Genomic DNA, 12,349 nt, shown 5'->3' with positions numbered 1-12,349 from the left:
TAACAATGTTAGCTAACAAAAATGTCTTTGGACAGCGAAAACGGAATTGTTAGCTAACAGAAATAGTTAGCTCACAATTCGCAGAAACATGATATTGGGCAGGAAATTCAAAGAACAATTCTGACCAAGATAGTGTTGCTTAGACTTTATCTCAGATTGATAATACACAAAGCTTTGAAATTCAATTAACAGAATATTTCAAAGCGTTCATATCTTATAGAAAAAAATTATAACTATTAATGCCAATAAGTGAAACAAAGACACAAAACATTTTATTAATTGGCAAAGTACATTGATTTTAGGCAAAAAAATAAAATATCAGTGCTTAAGCTGTCCTAAAGTAACTGTTTAGTGCATTTACATAAGTTATCCCATGAATGGAGGAAGTGGATCAACTTAGAGAAAATATAATTTGATTGCATAAGTGAAATCGTTTGATTTTTGATCATATCAAATTGGTATGACTACGTGACAATCTCGTTGTTTTCCTATTTTTTAAACGAAATAATTGATTTTTTTTTCAATGAGATTACTAGAAAAGATATTTCTAATAAACTAAAAGGGGAAAGGAAAAAAAAAAATAATAAATAGGAGCAATCCTCGATTCTCCATCAATATTGTAAGCATAAAAAGTACCCATCTTGCTTATTTTTGAATATTTTGCTTTAAATTCCCCAACAATTTCCTTCAACAAGCATTCGATTTGTTAGAGAAATCTTCTATCAATGTTAGCTAACAATTTTCAGTTGGATGACGGAAAAATAATTGTTGGGAAAAATGTTAGCTAACAGTTTTCTGTTGGACGGCGGAAAAACCCCTTTAGTCAACATAGGTTAGGGCCACTCATTGGCTTTAAAGAGAAATATTGCTATATTTAGTGACTCTTACGAAGTCTAGATACTTTGTTAACAAATGATGGATAAACTATTTAGGTGTTTACAGCTTTTAATTTTGACTCCAAATTAGGTAGGCCCTAGCCCAGGCTACTGGACCTTTGGCTGACTGGTCACTGCCTATTGGGTAGGCTATCAATTTTTCAGTAGTCCACATAGCTAAGTTGATTTTTGGAGTTGAATTATAAACCATTTCAAGTTTTCAAACGCCATCAACAAAAATAGGCTAGCACTGAATTTTGCAATTTGAAACTTTGCTGTTGACAATTCAGGGTAGCCTATAATACAATTTAGGGTATATTTGCACATTAGGGGGGTGGGGTGAGTAAATTTGCAGTGGCCTTATAATTTAACTAAGATGAAAGTGGAAATTTCATTTGATGCCTTTTTTTATGTTCTTTCATAATTCAATAATTGCTTCTGGGGCTAATTTCATTTTGAACCCTGAAAGGGATCCCAAAGGTATTATTAAATTTTTAGTAGACCATATAATTTAGCTAGGATGAAAGTGAAAATGCCATTTGATACTTTTTTATTCTCTTTCATAATTCAATAATTATACTTGCTTGCGAGTGGTGGAACAATCCGAAACTTGACATTTTATTACATTTTGGTGTTTCATGCAAGAAAATGCATGCTCCACAAAGTTTGAGGTGCAGTTTTCCGCTCAAATAGAAATGCCTAGAACCCATAAAATGTTTTCATAACAAACCAACACAATTAGTTAGAAAAAATGGCAGAGTTAAAAAAAATGGCAAAACTTTTGTACAGTCTTGGAAAGCATAAACAAAATCAAATTAAATATTAGATATATAATGATATTAATTGTTGAAAGATCCATCAGTTCAAGATTTTTTTCACTGTAATTTTACTTTCATTTTCAATGCTGTAAGAACTGGAAAATAATAAATTTGTAATATACGAGTAATTCGTTTTCAGTGAAGCACCAATGACGCAGAAGGCTTTAGGTTTTTACAGTTAAAGAAGGGGGCAGTATCCAAATTTTTTTTGTAGTCAAACTATATTTGTCTTGACTAATCTTGAAAAGAACTAATAAATTAAACTGAATATTTGATGCATAATGATATTAATTGCTAAAAGCTCATCAGTTCAAAATTTTACTGTAATTTAATATTTATCTTTAATATTGAGTACAAAATAAAACATTTGCAATATACTTCGTTTTTGGTACAGCGCAAACGACGTAGTAGGTTTTAGGCTTCTGCAGTGAGGTAATACCCAAACTCTTGTTTATAGTTATTTTTATTCGATTCAAACTTGATTTGCATATTCAATTTAAGTTTCACTCGTTTTAAGATTTATTTATTTATTTACAGTAGTATATATTGTATGTTTGTTCACATTGATTGTTTATTTAATTTCTGTTCGTTTTAAGTTTCATTTATGCTTTAATAGCAAAATATTTGTTTTCGTTTTAAGCTTGATTTTCATATTCAATCTAAGGATTACTCACTTTAAGATCTATTTATTCATTTATATTATTATTTGTTGTATGTTTTTTTGCTATGATTGTTTATTTAATTTCTGTTCGTTTTGAGTTTCATTTATTCTTTAATAGTAATATCTGGTCGTTTTGAGTTGGAATTTTAACAGGTATTTGCATCTCCTGAGCTTAAGTTTAAAATGGCCTTTACTTTTCTTTGAAAAACTTATTTTTCGGAAAGTTTTTATTTATTAATTATAGTAAACGGCGTAATTGTAAAATATGGATGAACATGTAAACATATAGAGTAGCTAATTAGGTAAAAAATGTGGTATAACCATAGTAGGGTTTACCCAATTCAATAAGTCAGCATAAATTGACAGCTATATATGGTGTTGTAGGTTTAGCTCCACTAACAGTTTGAAAGCATGTATGAAAAAATATCTTTTTGAAAATTGGGTTAAAGTTTTTACATCTGTCAGTGGGTTTGAATTCAGTCCTAGTTTATCTGTCAAATTGAGGAAATTCACTTGTTTTCTTTCCACCATTTTACATTTCAGTAGTAAGTGCTCAGGGGTTTCTTCTTTGGTATTACAGTACCTGCAAAATGGGCTACTGGCAACTTCTCCATTTGGCTGCTTAATTTTATATGAGAAAGAATGGTGGTTGAAGTTAGCTGTATTTGTACACAGGCGATGAAACCAGACTGATTACATCCTGGTTGAAAAGGGGGATAGATTTGATGGCTTTAATTTGGGTAGTGTTTCAGTTGCAATCTAGTTATGTGCCTTATAGTTAGAGGTTTCACTGGTTCCATTTGGCTTTTTGCTCCTTACTTTGCTATATTGTCTGCTTTTTCATTTCCTTCTATACCTAGGTGACTAGGTATATATTGAAATTCAATAACACTGCCTAATATTCCAAGGCTGCCAAGGTTTTCTTTAGTTTGATGTGTCTCTTCTTTAGTTTGTCTTCTCTTCTTCTATTTAACAGCAGGTGGGCTTTTCAGTGATACTATTTAGCCCTTTTCCTTTTGCTTCACTCTGTGGGCTACAGAGCTACTGGCTTGATTGCCTCATGATTATTAGATATTTTCAGATATCTTTCAGTAGATCTTTCGACTCTAGGAGTTCAATTATGAGTTGATAGATGTCGATTTCTATGCTCTGTGTGCAGGTATAGTTGGCTAGGCTCTTGGCTGATAGTGAGATTTTGTGGTGTTTCAAGCATTTTAACAGTTTGCAGAGCAAGCTATGTTGTGCAGACGTCAGTATATTACATTCAAATAGGCAATGGTCAATTGCTTCATTATTCATATTACAATGCCTGCAAAGAGGGGACAGGGGAATTGAACCATTTGAATTAGAAAACTTATATGAGAATGCAAGAAAATTTAGTCCATTTTTTCCAGAACAAATTCTGTGATAAATTTTAGAAAAATACTTATTGGGTAATGGGTAAAGGAGAGGATTAATCGGATCAAAATTAGTATCCGTTAGTCTCCATCGATAAATATCTCTAATCGGGATTGTTCTCCCACATGGTTTGTCAAAACTTATATCATTTTTTGGTATTTCATCAACCTGATGATCAGCACTTATACCAGAGTGGTTAGGAATATACTGAAAATAAGTTTTTATGCCAATTGAAGCAAGATCATCTATAATACTGAGACAATGATAAGTGTCAATGTCCAACTTATACTGAGGAGCTGAGGCCAGCAACTCAAGGCTGGATAAAGAGTCGGAATATACAATAATGTTATTTGAACTTGCAATCAAAGGTTGGTTTTCCTTAATATGTTCTAAAGCCATGATTATGACATTTAACTCAGCTGACATTATAGATAAATTATTATATAATCTCTCTCCCATTGCAATTTTCAGGTGAGGAAGGAAAGCACTAGTTGCTACCTTCTCATTCATTTTGGACCCATGAACAAATATTTGGAAATGGTTTTATAGGTAATTGTATTAAGTTCAGCAAATTTTTTCTGGACAAAAGCGATGGGGGTTAAATCTTTAGTCCACCTTGAGAAATTAGTATTTATTATGGGACTTGACCAATTCCATGGAGGGTAATTGGGGGAAAGTGGGTGCAATAGACTTTGCTGGTGCAGGGAACTTCTTCTGAATGTTGGCATACTCATCTGCAATGCCTCTATACATGGCTGGATTTCTTAACCAATTATGTAGGGTGTGTGAGCTATTTGATTCAATTTTTGTAAGATGTTTTGTCAAGAGAAAGCTATGTCTCTCCCTTATTGTTGTTAATCCACTCTCCATAAGCAGAAACTTGGTGCTTGTGGGTTTCCTAAGACCAAATATGAGTCATATTATACCATTTTGTGTTGTTTCAATTTTTTGCATCTGGGTCTTTGTATATGCACCATATACGATGAGCCCATAGTCAATATGGGGTCTTATATGTGATTTATAAAACTGGAGTAAGGTTTTCTCCTTACAGCCCCAGGGTGTGGAAAGAAGTCTTTTTAGTATACTTGTTTTTCTATAGCATTTTTTTCTTGTGTTTGAAATGTGGAGGTTGAAATTATGTTTTTGGTCAAGCATCAGACCTAGATAGTTGATATGATGATCTTCAGGAACTGTTGTTTTATTTAGATTTAGTTTTGCTCTAGAATAGTTTCACTTTCGGTAAAGTTGGATTATTTTTGGCTAAGTAGGTGCAACTGGTAAATTTGAATGCTGAGAGAATTTTTAAAATCGGACAAGTGACTTTTGCAGATTTGACTGTGCTATCTCAAAGGTGTTGCCAGATGACCATAGCACCAGATCGTCAGCATATTGTAGATTCGTGTGGGGTAGGTTCAGGTCCCAGAGATATAGGGCAAACATGAGGCAACTGAGGAATGTTCCCTGAGGTAGGCCTTTGGTTGTTGTCTTTTGGGGTGAAGAGGCTGAACCAACACAAACAATGAAACTTCGCACTTCTATGAAGGATTTTATAAGAGATACTAGCTTGGGGGGTAGTCCAAGGTTTGTAAGTTTGTTTACAAGGATTTGGTGGTTCACATTGTCATATGCCCCTTCAAAATCTAGGAAAGCTGCAACTAGGACATTTTTTTAGAATGACTCATTTATTGCATTTGTTAGCAGAATGAAAGCATCTGTTGAGGAGTGGTGTTTCCTGAATCCAGTTTGAGTGTGAGGGATCATATTGATTTTTCAACAAACCAGAGGAGTCTGTGATAGATCATTTTCTCCATTATTTTCCCCATCACAGGAATAATCATTATGGGCCTATAGGACTCAGGGTTATCTTTGGGTTTATTTTTCTTTAGGATTGGTAGGAGGGACGAACATTTCCATATATTGGGGAACATAGAAGATGTCCAAGCATGATTATAACAATTTAGCAGTTCTTGTTTGTATGAAGGGGTGAGATTCTTTATCCATGTAGGGTGTATATTGTCATAGCTGCCGCTAGTTTTGGTCCTAATATGATGTATTGCATTATTCATTTCCTGGATTGAAAATGGACTAGTTATATACTCGGATACTGGGTGTGGTTGGTAACTTGGGTTCATAGGAATTGGGGACATTTTGCTTCGATTATTTGATGTTAGCTTATTAACAAAAAGAGTTGCAAATAGCTTAGCTTTTTCATTATCATTGTCATAATGGGTATTATTATGTATAAGCTCATACTGGAGTGGGTTGGGGGTAAGCGTTTTCCCACTGATTTGGCTTATGACTTTATGTATAATTGGCTCATGTGTTTCTCGGGAGAGATTATTTGTAAAATTATTCCTGTAATTATACTTAGCATCTATTATAATCCTTTATAGATTAGATTCTGCTTTTAATTTTTTGAAATATGCAGTAGGTGATGGTTTTTTTATGAATTCTGTCCTAGCTGCCTTTTTTATTCTCCATTTATTTTGGCACTCATTTGTCCACCATGCTTTAGGAATGTGTTTAGGGTAGGTTTTCTTAGGTGTTGTCCTGGGGATAGCATGATTAGCTGTATTTATTAGTAAAGATGTCAATACTTCAGCATTTGTGTCAACTGTTGTGTTCGAAATGTATGAATTTTGGGTGAAACTTGTGATTTCATCATTTAGCTTATTTTGGAACATAGACCAATTTGCTTTAGTGTTGATATATTTGGAGGTATGTGGTAGAGTTTCAGCAGGTTCATTTAGGGAGCACACTATAGCAAAGTGGTTAGTACATAGACTATCAATTTTATTTATATAAATTTTATTCAAAATATTTAATGACACAATTTGTAGGTCAATTGTGGAGAATCTGCCACTTTTGGGGTTGAAATAAGTATTCAGGTTTGGTGGGGTGGCAACAGCTAATTCATTATTATTCGAAGTCATATACACAATCAATTTACCAGCTTTATTTGCTGGTTTATTCCCCCACAAAAGGCTGTGGGCATTGAAATCTCCACAAATAATGATATTTTTTAATATAGCCTTCTCTGTTGATATTTTTTCCAAATAGCCTTCTCTGTTGCTATTTGGAGTGTTAGAGCTCTTTTCTTATATGCAGGGCATAGTGATTCATTTGTAGATTCATCTGGGCCTTTGCAATTGATACATGTAGGATGTGTGTTGTTGCAAGTTGTCAAATATTTAGGATGGTATGCTTTACAATTACTGCACTCTAAGAGAATTTCATTGCATTTGTTTGTTGTGTGTCCCAGTTTGAGACACTTCTGACACTGGATAGGCTTAGGTTTGTATTCATTGTGTGGTTTGATTTGCCCAAATAGGAATAACTTTTCTGGGATATTAATTTTTTCCTTCAGTGTAAATAAGAAGGATCTACTTGTTTTTTGGCCATTAAAGTTAGGTTTACCAAGTTGGGTAACATCTTCAACTGGTATTGTGTTGCCAGCCCTACCTGAGAGCCCTTTTTTTAACTCCTGAATGGATATATTTGGGGGAACATTATAAACTACTATTTTTGTTGGTGATTGTTTTGGGTTCCATTTAGTTGCATAAATTGGGGTATTCAGAAGGGATTTTAGGTTAATTATTGTGTCTGTTGATTTCTGATCTTGGACAGCTATTAGCAGAGATCCATCATGGTTAATATTAAGAGAGAACATTGATTTTATCAATTTGAAAATTGCGACTCTTATTGCAGTAATCTTTTTTATTTCAAAGGGGGTAGTAGGAGTAATTTTAAGGTAAATTCCTAAGTTTTGGGAGGGAGGATCTTGGGCTGGGAGGGGGGAAATGCTTTTTATCTGCAATATTAGCAACTCCAGGCACATGTTCTGCAGATATCCACCCTTTGTCCTGCAATACCAGCTACCAGACCTTATTTGCAAAACAAAACTCAGATTTTGATCCTCCCATTTTATTTATGTAAGCTACTGTGGTTACATTGTCAGAATGCAGCTGGACATGGATGCCTTTAATATCCTGAGTAAAATATTTTAATCCCAGATAAACAGCCTATGTTTCTAAAACATTGATGTCAAATTGCTTCTCTTTTGAGGACCTTTCACCTGTGGCTATGTTCATGGAATATTCATCCACAAGTGTCCAACCTAGTTTTGATACATCACTACACAAATATTTGTCAATTGATCTATGCTCAATTGCTTTAGAAGCATGATTGGTAATATCCAACCACTGTTGCAGTTCCTAATATACATAGGATGTTAAAGTTAGCCTTGCTGAAAAATTACCCCTTGTGTACTCTAATGCTTGAGTTTTCAACCAATTCCGCTTTCCAGTAATATAAAAGCCCTAATTCCACTGCTGGGAATGTTAAAACAAGAATGCCTAGAGTTTTGGTCAATTCTTGAATCGTAGTCAATTCTTGACTAAGAATTTTTGAAACCAAATGTATAACTTTTTTAAATATTTCTTTCTGGCATTGACTACGAATATAGCATAAAACCTAGAAATTCTATTTGTTGACTTGAAATAAGAACTGACTTTCCTGGGTGAATCACAAACCTCAGCTCTAACAGTAATTTTACTGTTTCATAAACATTGTTTTGGCATTCTAAATATGACCTTCCGAGAAGGAGACAATGATGCAAATAAACAAGAAACCAAGACCCTTTTTGTCAAAGTAGGGAGAAAAGGGGTTTCATAAGTTTTGTAAGAACCCTTGGGGCAGATGATAAACTGTTTGGCATAGATGTAAAAGCAGAACAACAATCTACTTCAAAACAAAGCTACATTTGATCATCAAAATCATCAGGGTATGAATAATAAAAATTGACAATGTCAACAGAGGTTATATAACAATTTTTGTCATTAAAAGAACTGCAGACTGAACACTTTGCATTTCAAAATGGTAATATTTAGTGCTTTCGTTTAGTTTTTTAAGATTCAGAATAAACCAAGAAGACCCATTTTTCTTCAGGGCCGTAAAAACCAGAGAAATACAATGTATTTCCTGTATTCTGAACTTGAACCAGTTTCTTTTGCTAGTTTGTTTCACCTTAGCGCGAGAAAAGACAAAGAGCAGTGACAGAATAGATGGGAAATATATAGTTTGGCTATAGATTTTTACATTAGGGGGGGGGGGTAAAGTATTTGGACAGTGTGAAGTCAGAAAACAATTCTTGCTTCATCACATAAAGAAAGAAAAACGAGCAAAAGTGGGGTTTTTATAGGCTAAATGAAGATACTGAAAAAACAAAGCGAATATTTCGAGAGGACAAACGCCTCTCTCGAAACGTCCTCTCGAAACATTCGCTTTGTTTTTTCAGTATCTTCATTTGGCCTATAAAAACCCCATTTTTTCTCGTTTTTCTTTCTTTATGTGATGTCAGGCCAATGTGGTTTAAGAAATTATCTTCTTGCTTCATAATATGCAGATTAATTGTAGCTAACCCATTTTGCATGCAGACCTGGTGTACTGTACCCCTCCCCCCTGATGTGCAAATATATAGCCCAAATTTGTTTCTAAAGTATTATATTTTTATCATGCTTGGTATATATTATTAGGATTAACCTAACTTCACTGGTAGTGGGTATATCATACAAATACCATAAAAGAATTTAAAACTAATAAGGCTCCAGGTGCTGATAGTGTGGTCAGTCTGTTTTCTTAAATACAGTGATGATGAAGTTAGAGACAAATTACTGAATATCATGAATATGATTTTTCAAAAAGAGGAAGTACGAAGTGATTTTACGAAAACTTTAATTAAATGAAAAGAGTGAGTGAGATGAAAAGAGTGAAAAGAGTGAGATGAAAAGAGTGAGTGTGGTAATTGTAGAGGCATGAGCTTGGCTACTGTAAGAAGCATATTACTGAATTTGGTGATACTCTTTAGACTTAAAGATGCTGCAGATAAAGCTTTAAAAGAAGAACAGTATGATTTTGAAATGGGTGAAAATTCATCAACCAAATTTTTATTCTTAGACTAATAATTGAGAAGTGGCTCAATCATCAGACCCCTTTAGTTATTAGCCATGTAGATTATGAGCAAGTGTTTAATTCAGCCAATAAAATAGTATATTATATTAGTATAATATTATATTAGTGTCACAATGCCCAACCCTTTAACTCTCTGTTTTTTAAAACTTTTTCATTTGCAAGGATATACCACGATGCACTAATGTAATACTCAATAAGAAACGTACTTATACAATATTAATATTATATAGTGTGTATGTGTATAATATTGCAAAAATGTTGAAGTACCAAGGAAGGTGAAAATTAAGTGAATGAATGAATGATAAAAAGAAGAAAATGATGAAATGATAAAATAATTGACGTGAAATTGTTTTAGTTGGTTAAACGGAAACTTACAAAGTAATATATATCTTTAAAAAATCGGGAACTCAATGTCTTTATGGAAAAGACCTCAACATTTGGCTTTTTTTAAGAACTGGTGCCTGGGCGGCAAATGCTCCCCCCCCTGCCTTATAGCAAATTGCACCCCCTGATGAGCAATGCTTGTGATAATTACAAATTTAAGCTCGACGCAGACTCCCACACTAGAATCCAATCCACATTTCTGTGAATTTCCAAATTGGCTGAAATGGTAATCAAGAAAAATAGGCAAATCACAAGAAACTGGGATGTACAAACAAAAATCATTGAAATTGGGAAAAGGAAGGGACATAGTTTTTGGTAGTTCTGGGTGCCATTTAAAATCAAAAGAAACGTGTGGGGGCAAGAGAAATCAGCAAAAAATCAGCTAAAAATATATGGTATTAAACAGCTGAAGAAGGTGTAGCTTTCCTTTGAAGGTGTCAAAGTGTTGTCAAGTTAAACTAATTAGTTTTGCTTATTTATTTTTATGGCAACGGGGTACTGTGGTATCGCAGTGTATTGATCCGTGCTTGGCAATCTGATGCCTGGGGTTTGATCCTAACTGTTGGTAGTGCGCAGGGTATCCACTTCTAGTGATTTTGTATGTTGTCAAAACAAAACAATAACTAAATCAACACAGAAATCACTAGATTGTTGAAGAAAATCACTAAATCAACCAATAAATAAGTGAAATCTAGTGTTTTTTCTTCTTTCACCGGGTGGCAATCCTGGTTGTGCGTCAAGCTTGCTAACTGTCCGTGTGAAAAAGGCCTTGTGATTAAAATGTCGATTATTTTTGGATTTAAGGTTCCTTAAATCCTTGCTTCTTGTTTATTAAACTGATTTTGTTATTTTTTCTTCTAGGAATGATGTAAGAAATTTTAGACTTCTGTTTTGGAGAAAATTGAGCGAAGACATAGAGAATGAGCATTGTTTCCAGCAAAATGACCAAGAATTCTATGCTTTAGAGACAGATTTGGAAAAGTTTTGTGAGGAGTATTCTCTAACTAGTACGGAGCTTGGAGAAGGTGCTTTAGGAAAAGTACTGACAGCAACAAGAAACCACCATTTGATAACGGGCGACGTTCTTTTGAAGCTAAACGCGTGGTTGACTTGAAATTAATGAATAGGAATGCTTCACGAATTGGCTGGTAATTTAGTTCGCTGGTGTTTGCAACTGACGAGGATAATCAGACCAAGTGTGGAAGAAATCCTTGGAGATCCTTGGTTAAACATAGGCATGAGTGCTTAGTCAGAAAACGGCCACTTTAAGGAATACGTCAAATGGATTGAATCAAAATTTATTGTTAATAGTTTTTTGTTTTTTTTTATTCTATTTTCCAATAGAAGAGAATATACATAATAACATTTTTACTTATATTCTTTGGATTTATGATGCACAAGCAGTGCTTTTACTATGACTGAATTTTAAAAAAAGAAAACTGATTTCTTCAAAATCTCCCCACAGAATAACAATTAAAAATGCACAAACTTACGCGAAATACAAATCGTTAATTTTAGTTTCGGGGAACTTAATTTTCTAAAAAGAACTGTGCACATGTCTGTTTTAAGCATTGCGAACAAGTGCAACATTTTGAGAATATGTTTACTACTACTACTACTAACAACTCAGCGCAGCACTAAGCCGCCTGAGGCCAACACTGCTATGCACGCTCCTCCTCCATCCCAATCTATTCAAAGCCTCCCTTTTTACACCCGCCCACGAAGTTCCCATTTACTTTAAATCTTTCTTTATGACGTCCTCCCACCCCAGACGAGGACGACCTGCTTTCCGTTTAGTCCTAGACGGTTGGCCGAAAAGAACAATCTTCGGCAATCTGTCATCCTTCATCCGCACAACCTGCCCTAGCCACCTCAACATTTCTTTCATTATAGCCATAAAGAGCGGTATTGAACTGCATTTTTCGTATAGCCTATTGTTTGAAATACGGTCAGTCAGCCGGGTACCCAGAAAAATCCTTTAGCAATTTCTCTGGAAAACATCTAGAAAATCTTCATCCTCTTTTCGGAGCGTCCTTACTTCAGAGCCATATTTGACCACTGTCACCACTGTAGCTTCTAATATTCTAATCTTGTTTTGCAGACTTACATTCCTATTCTTCTAAACTTTTTTTAATTGTGAAAAAACACCCTGAGCCTTGGCTATTCTACTTTTAACATCTTCACTGCTCCCGCCATCTTTACTAATAATACTACCAAGGTAAGTGAAGCTGCCCACCTGATCT

The 12,349-nt window shown here is 34.4% G+C and overlaps 1 long non-coding RNA gene across 2 annotated transcripts; it reads left to right on the top strand.

Annotated features, from left to right (window-relative positions):
• Positions 1–817: 817 nt before the first annotated feature.
• LOC148944741 (uncharacterized) lies at positions 818–11,466 on the top strand. Of its 2 annotated transcripts, none has more exons than XR_016142808.1 (2): positions 818–932; positions 10,968–11,466. It is a non-coding gene; the product is annotated as an uncharacterized LOC148944741 (long non-coding RNA). The 2 variants fall into 2 exon arrangements; XR_016142809.1 differs by having other exon boundaries at positions 841–1,020.
• Positions 11,467–12,349: the final 883 nt, after the last annotated feature.

This window comes from Artemia sp. Qi Xiang Cuo, chromosome 14 (genome assembly GCF_049724085.1).
Source record: "Artemia sp. Qi Xiang Cuo chromosome 14, ASM4972408v1, whole genome shotgun sequence".
In the NCBI taxonomy this organism is placed as follows: domain Eukaryota; kingdom Metazoa; phylum Arthropoda; class Branchiopoda; order Anostraca; family Artemiidae; genus Artemia; species Artemia sp. Qi Xiang Cuo.
This window is presented reverse-complemented; position numbering and strand designations above follow the sequence as displayed.